The sequence below is a fragment of the Hypanus sabinus genome, chromosome 7 (genome assembly GCF_030144855.1).
Source record: "Hypanus sabinus isolate sHypSab1 chromosome 7, sHypSab1.hap1, whole genome shotgun sequence".
Taxonomy (NCBI): domain Eukaryota; kingdom Metazoa; phylum Chordata; class Chondrichthyes; order Myliobatiformes; family Dasyatidae; genus Hypanus; species Hypanus sabinus.
In genome coordinates this window covers 135,734,404-135,740,640 of record NC_082712.1, presented here as the reverse complement: position 1 = coordinate 135,740,640, position 6,237 = coordinate 135,734,404, and positions in this window count along the sequence as shown.

The following is a 6,237-nucleotide window of genomic DNA, read 5'->3' as shown; positions in this document are numbered from 1 at the left end:
TAGTGAATGAATACTGCTTAATAATTATCTCAATTACATTGCTCATCACTTTGTTCTTGATGGAGATAGAATAACAGGGCCATAATTAACAGGCTACAAAAGGTTATAGACTCAGGAGGCATAATCCTCCTCTCCATCAAGGACATCTTCAGAAAAGCGGCAGCTCAAGACGGAAGCATCCACCATTAAGGACCCTCACATCTTCTCATTATTACCACAATAGAAGAGGTACAGAAGCCTAAAGACCCATGCACAACATTTTAGAAACAGCTTCTTCCTTTCCATCATCAAATTTCTGGACAGTTAATAAATCTATGGACTTTATCTCATCATTATTTTATTTTTGCACTAGTTATTTTGTAATTTATAGTAACTTTATGTCTTTGCTGCTGCAAAACAAATTTCATATAAAACAATAGTGATAATAAAATGACTCCTAATTAGCCAAGCAACACACACAAAATGCTGGAGGGACTCAGCAGGCCAGGCAGCATCTATGGAAAAAAAGTACAGTTGATGTTTAGGACCAAGCCCCTTCATCAGTACTGGAAAAAAATGATGAGAAATCAGAGTTAGAAGGTGGGAGCGGGGAGGTGGAAAGGAAGAAGAGTCACAGTTGATAGGCCAAACCAGGAAGAGTGGGAGGGGTGAAGTAAAGAGGTGGGAAGTTGATTGGTGAAAGAGATACAGGGCTGGAGAAAGGAGAATCTGATGGGAGAGGACAGAAGGCCATGGAAGAAAGAAAAGGCAGAGGAGCGCCAGAAGGTGGTGATGGACAGGTATGGAGATAAGATGAGAAAAGGAAAAGGGAATGGGGCATGGTGAAGAGGAGGGGGCATTACTGGAAATTTGAGAAATCCATGTGCATGCCATCAGGTTGCACGCTGCCCGGATGGAATATAAGGTGCTGCTCCTCCAACCTGAGTGTGGCAATAGAGGAGGCCATTGACTGACATGTTGGGATGGGAATGGAATTAAAATGGGTGGCCACCAGGAGATCCCGATTTTTCTGGTAGATGGAGCAGAGGTGCTTGGCGAAGTGGTCTCCCAATCTACAGGAGGCCTTACCAACATACAGGAGACCACACCTGGAGCACTGGATACAGTAGATAGCTGCAACAGGCTCACAGAAGAAGTGTCACCTCACCTGGAAGGACTGTTTGGGGCCCCAAATGGTAGTGAGGGAGGTGATGCAGGGGCAGGTATAGCACATGCAAGGATAAATGTCAGGAGGGAGATCAGAGGGGAGGGACAAATGGACAAGGGAATTGTGTAGGGAGCGATCCCTGCAGAAAGCAGAAAGTGAGGGGGAGGGAAAGGGTTGTACTGCTTGTGTGTATAGGACATAACCAGGCCATTTTCCAACTTGCCAGCTAGGTGGCAGTATTGTTACTGTGTTGGAACGACTTGGCTAGAGGTGCAACTTGCTCTGGAGCCTATCATAATCAGCACTATAACTGACATGCTGATGTCCCATCACCTTTGCTGTACCTTGCTTGAAACTCTAGTGAAAAGACAGAAGGAAAAGGAGTAGCTTCGAAACCTCCTGCACTTGCTCTGTAAGTTGCCCTGGGAAAGGGTGTTGGGAGATTGGATCATAATGTTTTAGAAGGAATGACAGTTTTAAAATGGAAAGAAAGGGAAGGTCATTTAATTTTGGAGGTGGTGATAACGGCAGAGGTTTATTTATTGAATGCAAAGACCAGAGGGCTAGAGGGTGATGGTGAGGGAAATCTAGGATTTGGGAGATGTAAAATAAAGGTGGGCATAATTGAGAACCATTTGACCACAAAGCAGGAAAAGGGAAAACCAGTTGAAAATACTGATAGGGATTGCAGCTTACCTGCAGTGCGTTCATATAGAATCTGGTCATAGCCATAGGTAGTAGATTATTATATAAAATGAGTGCTTAAGGCACTGAGGATTTTAGATTAAATGGGATTGATGAGTATGTTCAATGTGAGAACATATTTTGCCAAGAGATGAATACTATTCTGTTCCTTCATTTTAAATCAAATTTTATCTAAACCTCACAAAGTGCCAGTATTCCCCAAACCTTGACCTATTACACATAGCTATGCTTCCACCAGCTTTAATCTACCCTAGATTATGTATAATGCAATAGGAAGCAACTGCTTACTCTCCTAGGATTCTGATTTCTACCCAGCTCGGCAAAGTCACAGTGAGGAGCTGGTGACCATCTTCAGGAAAATAAGAAAAGTATCTTGTGTAATAGAGGATTGAATCTCTCCCACAGCAGACCACCACCTGTACTTTTTCGCAGTTTCTTTATCTTTGTTTCTGATGGTAATTACTGACTGTTGATAGTAATCTCAGGAAGGTTACTGAATCCAACTTTGCCCGAATACTTTCCGTCCCACCCGCCTCTTATCCTCATATTCTCTCACATTTTTCTTCAGGAAAATAAGAAAAAAAATTATTTTTCTAATAGTGGATTGAACACCAGTCTCAGCAGAGTCCCATTTTCTTTTATTTACACCCATGACTAGAGCAGTAATAACAAATTCAGGATACCTGTGCATGCAGCCCATGCTGGGGATGATTAGATCACACATAGAAACAGAAGAAGGCCAGTCCCATCGAGTCTGGGGTGATTAATTATTCCTCTCAACCCCATTCTCCTGCCTTCTCCCTCTAACCTTTGACAACCTGCCTAATCATTAACCTATCAACTTCCACTTTAATTATATCCAATGACTTGGCCTTCACAGCCGCTAATGACAATTAATTGCACAGATTCATTAACCACTGGCTAAAGAAATTCCTCTTCATTTTTCATAGCCACCACCATTCTTTTGAACCTCTTCTGGACACTCTCCAGTGCCAGCAAATCTTTTCTTAGAAAAGGGGCCCAAAATAGCTCACAATATTCCAAGTGCAGTCTGACCAATGTTTTATAAAGCCTCAGCATTATATCCTTGATTTTGTATTCTATTTCTCTCAAAATGAATGCTAACATTGCATTTGCCTTCCTTTCCACCCACTCAACCTGCAAATTAACATTTTGGGAATCATGCACAAGTGCTCCCAAGACCCACTGCACCTCTGATTTTTGAATTTTCTTCCCCATTAGCAGTACACAAGTCATGCATTTACTTTTAGAGATGAAAAAGACTTAAATGAACAGCCACGGAAACAACAGCGAGAAAAGTTAATCCTGCTGGTTTACAAGCTTTCAATGCACACAAATAGTTAACAACAAGAACTCATTTGGGGGCCAAACCAATCCCCATATCCTCTATCATTTCAACATTAAGTTGTCCAGATATTATCTCTGTTCATTTTACAATATTTCAGCCACAGCTCTGCTGTTGCTGACTTTAACAGCTTGGAGTACAGCACAAAGGATTCCATTCTTGAAAAGGGATACTTTCTTGTGAAGCTTTGCTAACATTAGCAACCTACGTTTCTAGTAAAATATTACAAGCAATATTAATTAAATACAAAATAATGTTTTACAGTCAGCATCAACAGTCACCTATGACATGGTGTTTGCAATCCCCATGATTGGAGAATAGCTTTTCCATTTCCCTGTGCATACATTGTATTATCTCTTGGATATAACACATTCTTCTTTTTCCTTTGGCTGGGTTCTATGATCTCACATTTGGTATGCCACATGATTTTCATATCAGCCAGATGTTCTGATATGCACTTGAACAAAACAAGGGCAATTTTAAACCAACAGATGGTTTTGTTTTCATAAGAGCCATATAATTGACCAGAATGCATTCTTCTGGTGTGATGCAGTTTATTTCATTTTACTCCTTGCAATATGGAAAGTAACAACATTTTTCTTGATGACAAAGTAAACTCACTTGGCCTCTGGAAGCAAAGAAAACAAGATGTCCATTATTATTTCGAGCAAAGTGATAGAGAACACTTAAAACTGTTTCTTCCAGACTTTTATTTGACTACCACATTGAATATGGTAGTTATATCCTTTATTTAGCTTCAGTCTCATACTGTGTCATATGTTCAGAACGAAAGCTTCTCGTGCTCCTATTTTTGGGTATAACATATATAATAAGTAAGTTCTTCCACTCCCCTACTGCTCAATGGCATGAATCTCTGACAAGAGTCATGTGCAAAATTAGCTGCAGCATGTTGCTGAACCCTTAGGAATTCATCCAATGTACAGCAGGAAGCAAGGCAAATATCTTAAATGTTTCTTTCCACTAATCCAACCGATATCTCTCGATACTCAAATAGAGATTAGAAACATTCTGGAATTACATTTCCCTGGTTAAAGCCTATTTCTTCTATGCGTAACAACTTGCATTAACAGTGTCTTCGGAGAGATAAAGTGCTTCACAGTAACAAAAAAGATCATGTAACACAGGAGATAAGACTGAGCCAGACTTTGCTGCACTACCCCCACTGCCATGGACTCCACAGCAATGCACATATTATGATGGATTGCATCTTAGTGCCCATCCCTTACATCCAGTAGCAACTGTTGGGGTTCTACTGTTTTTCTGTTCATTCTTTGGGGTTTTCTTCTGTTTTGTGGATGTCTGCTAAGAATAAGAATTTCAGGTTGCATACATTATCTGATATTAAAGTGAACCACTGAGGGATCTTACCGCAGAAATATAACTTCCAGAATACCCCAACAGCCTTTGAGCAAAGCTTTGTCTTCTTTCAAAGTAAGCCAGAGGATTCAGAAAGGAACATTAATTTCAAATTTAAAGAAATCCCTTGTACGTGGATCAAAGCCATCTGCCTTATTTGTTACAGACAGGGAAGTGAATATACAAGAGATGTAGATACTAGAATCTGTAGCAAAAATGAAAGAAAATTGCTGGAGGAACTCTGCAAGTCTGGCGGCATCTGCAGAGGAAAAGGTATGTTTGATGTTTTGAGTCAAGCCTTTTCAACTGAACTGCCGAAAATGTTCTCTTGCTGCTGAGCCCATCATTAAAGTGAAGTGCTCCGTATGCTTATATTTCACTCTTCTTTGCAGCAACAATCATTGTTTCTCCTTGCACAATTTTTTCAAATATGTTTTGCTTTACAATAAAATGGACATCCTGTGTATTAATTGTGTTCTTTCTTGTAAAACATGTAATTTTATGCTTGTCTTCTGAATACTGCTTATACAATGCTTTATGCCTCTTATGCTACTGCAGGTATATTTTTATTGTACGTATGCATATGTGTACTTGTGCAGAATTCAATAGAATCCACTTTGACTTCATCTTTGCAACAAACCTGACCATCCCCAACTCTCACTTAAAATAAAAACTCAGAAGTATTTGAACTGAATAGGGATTCTCGTGTATAACCCAATTCAAGGATTTATCTACATGAATCCCTCCAAAAACTAAAAATTATATTCTGACAAAAATATCTTGGAGAAAATTTTTTTAATGAATTTTTTCAGAAATAGATCCATCCAGAGCATAATTACATTCAATTTAATCAGAATTGTATAGATTGTATAGATTGAACAATCTAGTCCCCTATTCCACCACCATTTTAGATATAATTTAATAATTGATGTCAGAATAATGGAAAATTACATTTCTCTGATAGATATCAAATACAAAATAAGGATCTTGCTTTTTGTGATCAGGTCACCTCAAAATGCTACAAGCAATGAATATTTCATAACTGTTCTAAAGTAAGAAATATTTCCTCACAGACAGCAGTGATCACTTGGTTTAGATCCTGAGGTGAGGATAAATGTTGCCTAGACTACCAGGAGAATCACCTCACTCTTCTTCACAGTCCTCAGAGAGGACCACAACCTGTTTGCAGGCTTGCATGCCTTAATGACCCAGAGAGCTATGCTGTCTGAAGCCAGGCTTTATGATTTGGCTTTTGGTAGGGTCACCTACCAAAATATGAAGCAAGTCAAAGGGTAGAGGCCAGACTGAGAGTGGTCCACCAGTCCTCCAGGTTCAGAGGCTCAGCTCAGGGCTAACAAACCTGACTGGTGAAACGGTACCGAAGAATCTGAGTCCACACGCGTGACTTGCATGTCAGGCAGTGGTGAAAACCGAGAGGAAGCTTCTGACACAGTGAAGAAACACTGCCAGAGATGGAGGACCTTCATTGCTGTCCTCAATGCCAGCAACATAACAGGATGTAAGCTCTTTACAGTGCAGCATAGGATACAAAATCAAAGTGTTGACTAGGCCTTGGGTTAACACATGTTGCCAGAGAGTACCACCTTCAGAACTCTCCCAGTACTGGTGTGCCAGCATCGGC